This window comes from Narcine bancroftii, chromosome 1 (assembly GCF_036971445.1).
Source record: "Narcine bancroftii isolate sNarBan1 chromosome 1, sNarBan1.hap1, whole genome shotgun sequence".
NCBI lineage: Eukaryota > Metazoa > Chordata > Chondrichthyes > Torpediniformes > Narcinidae > Narcine > Narcine bancroftii.
The window spans coordinates 206,063,211-206,077,026 of NC_091469.1; the positions used below are offsets into that span (position 1 = coordinate 206,063,211).

At 44.0% G+C, this 13,816-nt stretch overlaps 1 protein-coding gene and 1 long non-coding RNA gene across 5 annotated transcripts in view; both read left to right on the forward strand.

Moving 5' to 3' along the window:
* The window catches only part of LOC138738624 (prostaglandin G/H synthase 1-like), a 56,818-nt gene that overhangs the window by 29,989 nt on the left and 13,013 nt on the right, over window positions 1-13,816 (forward strand). The gene's annotated exons all lie outside the window — the stretch shown is intronic.
* LOC138738674 (uncharacterized) lies at window positions 876-12,896 on the forward strand. The gene is made up of 3 exons (XR_011341670.1): window positions 876-1,134; window positions 9,654-9,841; window positions 12,258-12,896. It is a non-coding gene; the product is annotated as an uncharacterized lncRNA (long non-coding RNA).

A 13,816-nucleotide genomic window follows, 5' to 3' on the forward strand; every position in this document is an offset into this window, starting at 1 on the left:
TGTACTGGGTTCCCGACCACCTCCGAGGTAGGTCTGGGTCCTGGGTTGATTTTGACCGGGCTTGTCTGGTTCGGCCCTTTCAAATAGGGGTTAACCCCATTTTACAAGGCAATTTGAAGTGGCGACAGCTGCCATGTCCCAGCTCTCAATATAGGAGTACCTGCTGTCCTTACCCTTCAGATTCAGGCTGAAAAACAGTGGGAATTGATTTCTTGCACAGAGATTATCTAAGTTGTTGTACAACCAGATGTTAATTTTGGGGAATGCAGTTAAACAACATGCAAGGTGGAGTGTGAGCCTTGATTCTGGGGTAAGTTTTCAATAAGTGGTTTGTGGAGCAAGAGTCCTGGCAAAGGATTGAATGTTTCTGGGCATATACTGTATACTTATCTGCATCCTGAGCACCATGAATAGGTGTTCAGCTGATTATAAACAGGATACTGTCTGGAGCCAAGAAAGAATCATGAGCTGTGTGTCAAGGTATTAAATGAAAGGAATGTGATGCCCGGGAAACTCATTGCGCCGTTAATATTCTTCCCACTCTCTCCAGAGGCTATGGTGGAACAATGCGTTCATGAATAGAGTCTCAAAGATCTTAACAAAACACAATGCTGGAGAAACTCAGCTGGTCAGGCAGGGTTCTGGGCACTCTCCAACCAGATGAAATCTTGGAACAGACTCGAGGGGCTTAATGGCCTGCTTCTGCTCCTTGAATTTGTGAACATCAACTTCTCTGGTTTCTGCAGCCTACTCCCCAGTCTCTCTCTTTTCCCTTTCCTTTCCTCCAGCTCTCCATCCGCAGAGCCAAACCCCTCCCCCACCCCCCCCCCCACTTGCTTCTGTGCCCTCCCTCCCTTCTCCACTGTTTAACCTGCTGAGTTTTTCCAGCTTTGTGTCTCTACTTCATCGATGGTGTCCTGACTTTCATGTTTTACTTCTGTCTTTTTCTTGAGTACAGTTTACAATTACTGATACCTAGGAGTTTTGTCTGGCCCCAGGAAAAAGATATGTCAAGGTTGTTTGTGATGTCATGTCTGTACTCTGACAATAAATCTGCACTTTGAACTTTGAAACTAGGAACGCCGTTATTGAATATACTTCAGGAGGAGCTGGATCGATCTCTAGAAATAAAAGGTAGCAAAGATTATTGGGATATGGAAATGAGACAGGATTATTCTCCTTCTGCTCCCACTCCCATTGTCTACACTTATGTGATGCACATCCTGATGTACCCAAACATCAAAAGAGCAATGAGGTACAAGAACAAACCTTTCAAGTTGCACTGACATTCCTGCTACTCACTCTGCTTTGGAGGTGCCCTCAACTTGGTTGTACATGTGACAGCAAAGTGGAGAAAGTTGATGAGTTCATCATGGGTGTAGCACCAAAGCAGTTGTCAATTTAGCAGAGGAAGAGTGGAGGAGCCTTGTAAGCATAGGCTTGTAACATGGATTGTTCTACATCATGCAGATGGGACGCAGTCTGGGAGATCGCTTTGTTGAGCACCTTTACTCTGTCCACTGCAGCAGCCATCACTTCAATTCCACACTCCTTGCCACATTTAAAGTTAATTGCAGGGTTTTCTGCTTGTTAAAAGTGATGTGGAAGCAACATGTAAAACGCAATGATAGTGTTTTAGATAAATACGTGGGTGTGTAGGGGGATGGAGGGACATCCCCATGTTCCTGTGCTCTACTGTTCTGTGCTGTACATACAATAGAATGTGGAAGCGGAATGCCAGAGAAATGCAGAACAGCACACACTACAAATGTTAAGTAGCACACCAGCTGCCGTAGGGACCATGAATTATTTGCACAGTACTGAATATGATGGAATTCGTCACTGCCAAGTTTACCCATGGAGGCAAGAATTCTGTTTCCGTACAGGAAGGAAGTAGGAGTGGAGCTATGTCTGGCTATTAGAGATACCATTATCTTTGAGGAAAATGAGTCTTCATCCAAGTTTATTCAAGTCTCTGGTAAGGATATCAGTTACATGCACAACCTTTCTAATGCTTTAGGTTTGGTCTATTCGCCACTGAATAAGCAGATCAGGCTCAGCCATTACTTGAAATCTCGAGGACTGAACTTATGACCACTGGGTAAATAAGAGAATCTGCAGATGCTGGGGTCTAATGCAGTACACAAAAGTGCTGGGTAAACTCAGCAGGTCACACTGCATCCTGGGAAGTAATAGGCAATCGACATTTGGGCGCGAATATTGCTGAATATTGGGTAGATGCTTTAATAAAGAGATGGGGGTTGTGGTGGTGGAAAAAGGGGAGGAGCACAGGCTAAACCAGTGAGAGGTAATAGGTAGATACAGATAGGAGGGATGAAGAGAAAGTAGGTGAGGGGATGGGGACAAGACAGAGGGCTCAGAAGAGGAGTTCTCTGATAGAAGGAAGAAGGGGAGGAGAGCTGGAGGAAGGGAGATCGAGGGGTGTGGGAAAAGGTAGAGACCCCCATGGGAGAGAGTAAATTGAAATTGAAGTTGATGCTGCCTGGTTGGAGTCTGCTAAAATATTCTTTCATGAGGTGTACTGCATGATGTGTTCTTTCTCCACTTTGCGGGTGCCATCATCTTGGTTGTACATGTGACAGCAAGGTGGAGAAAATTGATGAGTTAATCAAGGGTGTAGCACCAAGGCAGTCATCAACTTAGCAGAGGAAGAGTGGAGGAGCCTTGTTAGCATAGGCTTGTAACATGGATTGTTCTACATCACACCTGGAGTATTCTGTGCAGTTTTGGTCGCCTTATCTGAGGAAGGATGTTCTTGCAATGGAGGGAGTGCAAAGGCGATTCACCAGGCTGATACCTGGAATGGCAGGAATAACTTATGAGGAAAGATTGCGCAATTTGGGATTGTACTCGCTGGAGTTTAGAAGATTGAGAGGGGATCTCATAGAGGCATATAAAATTCTGGCAGGACTGGTCAGAATGGATGTGGAAGGGATGTTTCCAATGGTGGGGGAGTCCAGAACCCGGGGCCATGGTTTGAGGATAATAGGCAAACCATTTAGAACCGCGATGAGGAGGAATTTCTTTACCTAGAGGGTGGTGAATCTGTGGAATTCGTTGCCACAGAGAGCAGTAGAGGCAGGTTCATTGAATATATTTAAGAGGGAATTAGATATATTTCTTCAGTATAAGGGAACCGCTGCAACCGTGTCTGCCTGTCCCGCATCAGACTTGTCAGCCACAAACGAGCCTGCAGCTGACGTGGACATTTACCCCTCCATAAATCTTCGTCCGCGAAGCCAAGTCAAAGAAAAAGGGAATTAGGGGTTATGGAGAGAAGGCGTGGACAGGGTACTGAACTTTAAGATCAGCCACGATCTCATTGAATGGCGGAGCAGGCTCGAAGGGCCGAATGACCTACTCCTGCTCCTATCTTCTATGTTTCTATCATGCAGATGAGACCCAGTCTGGGAGGTTGCTTTGTTGAGCACCTTTGAGCAGCAAGGACAACCCAGCAGCCAACCACTTCAATTCCACCCTCATTGCCACACCAACATGGATTTATAAAAAGGAAATCATGTTGGGGAAAAAAAGTGTTGTCAATATTTTAAGGTTATAATTCAAAGAACAAGGGAGGTGAACTGGTGGACAGAGTATATTTGGATTTGAGGAGACCCTTTATTACATTCCATGTTAGAAACAAAATGAGTGAGTGGGATAGATTAATTAACTAAGTGGAAACAAACAGGTCAGTTTCCATTTGGGAGGGGGTTCTTTAAACAGTTTGCAACCACAAGGATCAGTGCTGGGACGCCAATGCCACATATCAACAATTGGGTTGAGGGGATCGTGTAATAAATTGAAGTCTGTTGATGATACACAGCTTGTTGCCAGTTTGGGCTGTGAGGGTGATTACAAGTAGACGCAGGCAAGATAAGTGATAAATGACAATAAGTTATAATATGGAAAACCATGAGATCAGCCACACTGGCAGAAAAATAAATCAGAAGGTGGGGAATATTTTAAATGGTGAGAAATTGAAAGAAGTTAGTGTTCAGAGTTACCTGGGTGTTGCTGTACACAAAGATGCCTTAGTGCACAGCCCTGGAGGCACTCGTCTGAAATAATCAGTAAAGGTTTGCTCCCCCTCTCTAAGGAAGAAATCTTATTAAAAGAATTCATGGCTTGGCTTCATGAACAAATATTTAGGAAGGGGGCTGTCCATGTCTGCTGCAGGCTCACTGGTGGCCGATGAGGCCAATGCGGGACAGACATGCCTTGCCGCAGCGGCTGCAAGGGAAATTCTGTCCTGGGTTTGGTGCTGATGTGTCACGGTTCTTCCCCCCCTCCCCTTTCCTTTTGTCCTCAAGGCCAGCCCTACTTGTGTTCTCAAAGGAGGAGACAGACTGGTGAATGGTGTGTCACCAGGTCATGCAATTGGAGGCCAGAGCAGACCACTAGCAATGGTCAATATGACAGCCACCAAGGGATTTCTTCAGGGAGTCCCTAAGGGAACTAAATCTCTTACAAAAGAACCTTTTGCGGAATGATCCAATATTACAAAATGTACATAAAGAATGAAGGTGATCTGGCCCAGGGTCTTCAATCTTTAAAAAAGGTATGAGGTAGTTGTTAGATTGAGGAGACATTGAAAGTATAGTAATAGGGCAAGCAAAGAATTTATATATAATTTACCATAAACACGTATTGATTACCAACAGGAAACGTTAAAATTAATTAGAGGCTTAATGACCAACTCCTACTCCTAATTCTTCTGTTACAAAATTAAGGATCCAACAAATAAAAGGATTTGGAGACATACAGGCACTAGAATCTAGAGCACAAACAATCTGTGGGAGGAACTGAGCAGGAGGAGAAAGGAATGGTTGACATTTCAAGTCAGAACTCTTCATCAACATTGGGAAGTAGGGAAGAGAAGCAGGTGTAAAGAGAGTACGGTTGGAGGGGAGGGACAGGGCCTGGGTGAAACTGGTGAATTGAGTTTAATCTGTGTACATGCTCTTTCACTGCAAGTGGTGAGAGATGATTGCTATCCGCAGTACCACTTGACCTCCTAGTACAAGCCCTGAGGGGAGCCTCTGGGAGTGATGGTCATCAGCGTCACACCCTCTCAAGGTGTGGATTGGGAAGCAGACGCCCCCTCCATAGTCCGGGAGGGCTGATACGCAAAACCCTGCGTGGCAGCAGCCAGTCTCAGATCAAAACTGGGAGCACAGCTCTCTCTCCCACTTGGGCTAGTGCCATTGTTGGATGTATTGGACACGTTTCACTCAGCAGAAACCTGCTGCTCTTTGTAACCCAAGAGAACAAAGGTGGTTAACTGGGAATGCTCTTTGCTGTAATATATTTCCAGTAAATGATACCTGATACTTGGTTCTGCAGTCTGCACCTGCAGGGTTGAATTAGCACAAATGTGATGTTGATTGAGGTAGGTTATTGGAAGAGTTCCTTAAGTCCACATGTTTAAACCAGAGATTCTTCAGTACAGTACATGAAGCAAATCACGAAAATCTGCAGACACTGTGGTTGAAGTAAAACACAAAGTGGAGAAACTCAGCAGGTCAAACAGCGACATTTATATAGCAAAGGTAAAAATACATAACTGACATTTCAGGCTTGAGCCCTTCATCAAGGTATAGGAGAAACGTCGATAAGCGTTTGAACAAAAGTGTAAGGAGGGGGGAAGGGGTTGGTCACAAGGCAGGAGGTGATAGGTGGAGAAGGGAGGGAGGGGACCACAGCGATCAAGGGGAGGAGGGATGGCTGGGTGAAGGGAGGGAGGAGAACTGGAAAGGGGAAGGGAAGAGGGGAGCAAGTTAGCAGAAACTGGAAAAGTCAGTGTTCATGCCATCTGGTTGGAGAGTGCTCAGACGGACAATAAGGTGTTGTTCCTTCAATTTGCAGATGGTCTTGGTGGGACAGTGCAGGAGGCCATAGACAGACGTGTGAATGTGAGAGTGTGACACAGAACTGAAATGGTTGGCTACTGGGAGTTCTCTATTACTGTGGCAGATGAAGCGAAGGTGCTCAGTGAAGCAATCTCCCAATTTTTGCCCAGTCTCTCCAATGTAGGGAAGGCCACAAAGGGAGCACCAGATGCAGTAAATCAGTCCTTTGGATACACAAGTGAAGTGTTGCTTCATTTGAAAGGCCTGTTTGAGGCCCTGGTCCATGGTGAGGGAGGAGGTGTGAGAGCAAATGCAGCCACAGAGGAAAGTGCAGGGGTAGGGAGGGATGAGTGCATAAGGGAGTCATGGAGGGAGAGATCCCTACAGAAGGCAGAGAGGGGAGGAGAGGGCTAGATGTGTCTGGTGATGTGATCCTGTTGTAAGTGCCGGAAATTCCAGAAGATAATGTGTTGTATGCAGAGGCTGGTGGAGTGGTAGGGGAGGACAAGGGTGACTCTATGTGTGTCTGGGGGCAGAGGGGGCCAGACTGAGTTGATGGTGGTGGAGGGGGACCCACGTCTGAGGAAGAAGGCAGACATTTCAGATGATCTGGAACACATCTTGGTAACAGATATGGCAGAGATGGAGTAATTGAGAGAAGGGAATGGAATCGTTGCAGAGGACAGGGTGTGAGAAAGTATAGTCGAGGTAATTGTGGGAGATCCTGGACACTGAGTGCCAGAAAGGGATCAGATGTATTGAGGATTGTTACAAGCAGTTGAGGAACAAATATAATTTGTCTAACAGAACATTCTTCTGCTATTTGCAAATAATATCTTTTTTAAATGAAAAATTGGGACCATCTATGACCCTATCTGACTGTGGAGATTCTAATTCAAAAGGGGAATGTGTATAAATTTATCTCTAAGATGTATTCCATATTCCAAAGTGAAAGCCTGAAGCTGGTCTTAGACAGGAAGAGGGAGAGACGGGAGTCGGACTTGGGCACAACAATCAATGAAGGGTGGTTGCAAGACCTGTGTCTGGACAGTGTGACTGGAGCCATCAATGCCTCTTGCACCGGCTGTACCTCCCACCACAAAAATTACACAACTTAAAGCCAGAAATTTTGGAAATGTTTTTTAGGTGCAGTGTGGAGGTTAGAACCTTGGTCCACTCCACCTGGCTGTGTACAAAGGTGAAATCCTTCTGGGAGGACCTGGGGACATTCTGAAAAAAGATTACAAAGGTGGATTTCCCACTGGATCCAGGTGTACATTCTGGGATGCGAGTTTTAGACTGTCCAAATACCAAATTCAGTTAGAGACGATTGCCTTATCGGTAGCCAGGAAGTGTATAGCGGTTACGTGGAACTCCGACCCGCAACTAAATATTACACGATGGAATACAGAAATGTAGAATTGCATTTCCCTGGAGAAAATTGCATACAATCTAAGGAGGAAATATGACTCATTCATTAGAGTGTGGCAACTCTATCTGAAATACATTGGTACACAGATTTGACTAGTTCCCCTTTCGTTGAAAATATGGGTATTGGAACAATCCGTCCCAGCAGGGAAATGAGTGAGATTAAAGAAGTTGGATAATTGATGCTGCTGACGTGCTTTTTCAGGCTTGTTTTCAGTTCTTTGTTTTTTATTCCTTACCCTTTGTTATTTAGTCAACTTGGTTTTATTTTACCTAGGTTTCTGGGGTCATTGAGCCCACTGGTATTTATATCTATATAATTTGTTTGACCACATTCTCATTTGTATTGGGATGGGGGTGGGGGGGTGTGGGGGGGATAAATACAGATTCTGTATGTTATATGAGTGCTGAAAGGGATTGCATTGCTCGTTTGAATTTTTGAGTTTATGAAAATCAAAAATAAATATTAAAAAAAAGGTAGTTGTAGGAATTGGTGGGTCTGTAAAATATGTCGGTGGAAAGCTGGTCTCCCGAGATGGAGACCGAGAGATCCAGGAAAGGGAGAGTGTTTTCGGAGATGGACCAGGTGAGTTTGAGAACTGGTGGAAATTGGGCGTGAAGTGAACGAAATTAACAAGCTCATCACTGGTGCACAAGGCAGCCCCGATGTAGTTGTATACAAAAGAGAGAAATGCAAACAAACTGTGTAATACAGAAAAATAATTCAGTAATAAATCATATGCAAAGTAAGATTCCTAACTTTGGTTGAGTCTCTGACTGAGTTTGCTGTTTAGGAGTCTGACGGTGGAGGGGTAGCAACTGGTCCTGAACCTGGAGATACCAGTCTTGTGGCACCTATACCTCTTTCCTGATGCCAGCAGTGAGAACAGAATGTGTGCTGGGTGGTGTGGATCCTTGATGATTGCTGCTGCTCTCCAACAGCAGTATTCCCGATAGATGTTCTCGATGCTGGGGAGAGTTTTGTGGGCTCTATCCACAACCTTTTGCAGAGGTTTCCACTCAGAGGTATTGGTGCCCCCATACCAGACCATGTGGCAGTCAGCACTTTCAACAACACATCTGTGGAAGTATGCCAAGGTTTTTGATGTCATACTAAACCTTCGCAAATTCCTGAGAAGTAGAAATAATGATGTGCTTTCTTCACAATGACAGAATGTTGGGTCTAGAAAAGCTCTTCCAAGATCATGACAACCAGAAATTTAAATTTGCTCACCCTCTCCACCTCTGATCCCCCAGTGATCACTGGATGGTACACCTCTTGTTTTCCCTTCCTTAAGTCCACAATTACCTGCTTGGTTTTGATGACATTGAGTGAGACTCTTTGCCCCTTTTATACAACCCACTACCATGGTACCATTAGTGAATTTGTAAATGGAGTTGTTGTCATACCAAGTCACACAGTCATAGGTGGAAAGTGAGTAGAGTTTGCAGCCCTGTTGTGCTCTGGTGCTGATGGAGATAGCTGAGGAGATGTTCTTGCCAATCTTCACTGATTGGGGTCTGGAGGTGAGGAAATCCAGGATCTAATTACTCAGTGGGGTATTGAGGCCCAGGTCTTGGAGTTTGCTGATCAGTTTTGAGGGAGTGATGGTGTTAAATGTCAAAATGTAATTGATAAAGAGCATCCTGATATATGCATCTTTGCTGTCCAGGTGTTCCAGGGCTTTGTGTAGAGCCAGTGGGATAGCATCTATCTTAGGCCTATTGCTGCAGTAGACAAATTGGAATGGATACCCTCCCCTCAGACCTGAATTTCTTGTCCCGTGATTTGAGACTCTCTCTCAATCAACTAAACTTCAGTGAATATAGGCGAACTGACCCAAACCTGCATTGTATGACTGATCCATCATCCCAGGAACCTCTGCCCTCCCTGTGTGGATAGGATATGGTGGGAAGGCATCCCAGGTGGGCTCTTACCAAAGCTCTGAGTAATTCATGTGAGAAATCTTTATTCTTATATTCAAACCCTCTTGCAGTGAAAGTCATTTGTCCTCACAATAAGTTGTACAATCTATTATTGTAGCAGTTGGCATAACATTATTATGGCACCAACAGTCTAGGTATGTATCTGGAGCTGTCTGTAAGTTCTCCCCATGTCTGCCTGGGTTTCCTCCAGGCGCTCTGGTTTCCTCCACCTCAGGGACCATGCTGTATGTCAAAATGTATTCATTTTTTTATAGAAATACTTATATTTTGAATTTAAATTATTCCCTCCCCACTCCCTGAAGCTGCTTCTCTCATGTCTCGCTGTTGGGTAGGTAAGGCTGTGCATTCTTTCATGAAGACCCATGTCTTGTATTGTCCTCATTAACCCAAATTTATCCTCATCTCAAGAAACCCAGCAGACCTGTGCACAGTGGACCAGATAATCCTCAACTAAATTCTGACACAAGAATAGAAATCAAAGACCTGAGAGCAGATGGTTGAAATCTGGAACAAAACCAGAAAATTCATCAGAAGGCCTTGCACCTGAAAGATTAGGCCCCACTCCTGCTGCCTGACCTGCTGATTGTTTCTAGCAGGTGAGACTTGGTTTGACCATGCCCTATCTGCCCAGTGTTGGAACTTCCAGGGACATGTTCTTGTATTCCTAGATCCCCTTGTTCCCCTTCCTTGTCAGATTCTCTTTCCCTGGTTATAGCCAGGCATCAGTTTTCTGTCCAAAATGTAGGACGTTCATTTGCTTGAATTTCATTTACTTAGTACAGCCTATTTTCTATTACTGTACAGCATGGACAGAGGTGCTCCTGATCCACCTCGTCCACCCTGACCATAATGTCTAATTAAGCTGATCCCTTTTGCGCACGTTAGCCCCGTATACCTTTTTACCATCCCTATTGTTCATGTCCAAATGCCTCAAGTTAATTAATGGGCCCAGCCTCACGAGGAATTCCATTCCCACCTGTAAAAATTGCAGCAGGATCGGGTGAGTGCTGGATCCAGGAAAGAAGATTCACTCTCTTCTACCCTCCCACCTGCATCCATCTCTTACCTGTTAGCCTGTGTTTCTCTCCCCTCCCCCTCTCCCACCTTTTTATTCTGACATCTACCTGATTCTCAGCACATCTGAAGAAGGGCTCAGGGCTGAAAAGTCAACTTCCTGTGGATGCTACCTGTCCTGTTGAGTTTCTCCAGCACTTTTGTGGGCTGCATCAGCATTTTCAATTTTCATTTTGAAAACAAATGCTTTCTGAAAGAGTACAGAAAATGTTACTCTCAGGAGAGTTTGATGAGAGAATCTCAACTTTCATCATGATGGGGACACATCAGACGGGTAACTGTGGAAGGACGTGGTGAACCAAAGTAATAATGAAACACCTATCACCTCCTGCCTTGCAGTTGACAAGAGGTCAAGGATACCGTTCAATTGAGTAGAGGGCAAGGAAGGAGGTAGGCCAGAGGACTAGGGCAATTTTAGACTACAGCAATAAAAAATGAAAGAAAAGAGGGAGAAAATGGACAAGGGAAATTCTAAGTCTAATGCCGAATCAGGCAGTAAGAATTTCCATCGATACATAAGTAGATGTTTAGGGTGGGTGTGGGACCTGGAGAGCAAGGCTGAAGAAACAAGGATTTGTCCAGTAGGTAAAATCAATGTCCTCATCGTAGAGCACACCCAAAACTTCCTTGAGATAGCAGGTGGTCTTGTTTAAACAACAGGAAGAAACTTGTAAAATCATAAGGGAGCAAGTATTAAAGGAACTCACAAAGCTGAAGGCAGACAAATGGCCAGGACCCAGTGGCCTGCACGCAAGAGCTTTAAAGGAATTGGCTGCAGAGGTGGGTTGAAATGTTTAAAATAGTTTACATTCCAGGAGGATACCAAAAGATTGCCTTGGTGAAAGAGACAGGAAAGTCAATTCCATTGGTGGGTGAGATGAGAGCCAGGGAACGTACCCTCAAGGTTCAGGAGAATAGATGTAAGACAGAAGTGAGGAGGAACCGATTCTCTGAGAGGGAAGTGAGAATTTCCTTCTTGTTTACAATTCTCTCTTTTGTACGCATATCTTTCCTTGAGTAAAGTTTATATTTGACACCACCAATGAGTAGAAGGTCGGCCTGGTTGGCAGGGAAATGAATAACAGGGTTGTATGCGATGTCATGTATATACTCTGACAATAAAGCAGAATTTTGAAGTAGAGGCTGCCTCGTTGAATACATTCAGATAGATTTTTGCTGAGTAGGGAAATCAGGGGTTATGAGGAAAAGGAAAACAGTTGGAGTTCCATGATCTTATTGAACGGCAGAGCAGACTTGAAAGGCCAGATGGCCGACTCCTGCTCCTGGTTCTAAAGTTTTTATAGAAGAAAGGGAAGACAGAAAACACAGAACTATATGACACAACTTAACATTTGTTGTTGGCAAATGCTGATGTTAATAACCAAAGAGGAAACAACTAAACCTTTAAAAATGCTGAATGTAGTCAAACTCAGGCTGGCTGGTTTCAGGGAAGAGGTGGTACTGACCTCTTTTTTTTCAGCAGAAGGTAGATAAAGAGAATCACCAAGGTCTGCCAATTACCTTATAAGGCAGCCTTTGTATAAGACAACCCTTGCATTTCCTCTTAAAATGTAGGTCTTGAGCTCTACTTGCTGTGTAAGACGACCCCAAGTTTGGCACTTACTGCTGAGAGCTTTCTGACCCAAAAGTCCTTTACCAACCAAGTTCATAGATATTTCACCCACATTTCTGATGTTGCTTAATAGATAATCGTGTTTCTTGCTTTGTTGTACTACATAGCAGTAAGAATTAATAATTTTAACGTCAAGATCTGCTGGTTATTTCTGCATTATTTTAGTTTTCTGCCTCAGTACTGGATCACTTATTTTCATAAAGAGGAAACTACATTATGAAAATAGTGGCTTTGAAGTCTTTGCTGGGCCCTTGGTTGTCTTTAGCCCACTGAAATGCAAAACTGCACATTTTATTTCTTGATAGAGCGACGCTGCTTACGGACCATGTCTGCTACCTGCTTCTCTAGAATGGGCCCAGTGTGCTGCGCCTCTTCTCATTGCACATTAGTGACAACTTCAGCCTTTCCAAGAAATCCTGTCTTTAAAAGTACAGGTGACTGGTTACTGTGAGCGTAAACAGAACACACCCTGGGACCTTGGCTTGTTTACTTTTTGTCAGCTGTTGCAAATGGTAACTGTTAGTTTCATTTGCTGTGCTGTTATTTTTAAGGTATGTTAGACAAGTTGATAATATATTTTTATTGTTTTAATGTAACATTATTAACCCAGCTTCCCAAATGTAAGTTTCAGTCGAAAAATATTTTAGTGGTAGGACCGTAGGAGTCATGCAATTATTTTATGCTGTTCTCCATCATCATGGGGGACTCTCTAAACCACAGGATATTGAGGTTCAGATTTTATACTTGGCATATAAGATGACCCTGGTTTTGGGGTGACACTTTTAAGGTTCAATACTATTTTGTGCACCGACATATATGGCATTTCACACAGAGAGCCTTTCTTCGTACACAAAGTTATCCTAAAGTGTGACTGTCAAAGATCTTTTAACTACAGAGGACAAGGTACTCCAAGGTATAGGTCACTGTGAAGTCAAGATGAATGTATTGACTGTTCCAGTTACTAAAGATGATCTTTGAATACTCGAGGAAGCATTGAGGTGGCCTCACAGAACAATACTCAGAAGGTTTGGACAGCACAATGTCGCTTACCCCTGGGCCAGATCAAATCAATTACAACCAATCAAAGCAAAAGGACAGATCATTGTGAAGGCTGAGGTAATTAGACCATTGCAGGATGTAGTTCTTTCTGTATCTGCTTCCATCACTACCCCTGTCCATTCCAGCCACCCACCACTCTCTGTACATTGCCCTGTGCATCTCCTTTAATCTTGCCCTTGTTCACATGAAGTGAATGTCCTCTAATATCTCTCTACCCTATTCTACGTCACTCATAAGTTTATAAATCTCTGCATCTCCCCTCCTCCATTTCAGAGTAAACAACCCAAGTTTGTGCAAACTCTGCTTATTGCTTGTATCTTTTAATCCAGACAGCATCCTGATAAAGATCTTCGTAACCCTTTTCCAAAGCCTCTGCATCCTACCCCAGAGATAAACAGCTTTGCCACAGTGAAACTTAAAGGCTGATGAACATTTGATTGGTATTTAGAATTTGCCTCATTATCCATTTACTCCCTCTGCGCCTGCTGTGTTGGATTGCAGTTACTCTCACGATATCCCTCTAGCTGGCTTTTGGACTGGTCCTTCAGTTCTCCAATGTAAACACGTGCATTTCAAATAAAACCCATGAATGCTGTAAATATCCACTAGGTCAGACAACATTTCAAAGCTGCTTTTGCTTTTGTTTGGGAAACAGGCCATAGCTGTGAAAGCATCTGGAGAATTTACTTCCAACCGCAGCAGTAGGATGGATAATTCTCTACCCACAGATTTTGTAACCATTTGTGTTTCCCAATCCACTCAGCTGGGTGCAGTTGGGAATTGCAGCATCAGATACATCCACGCT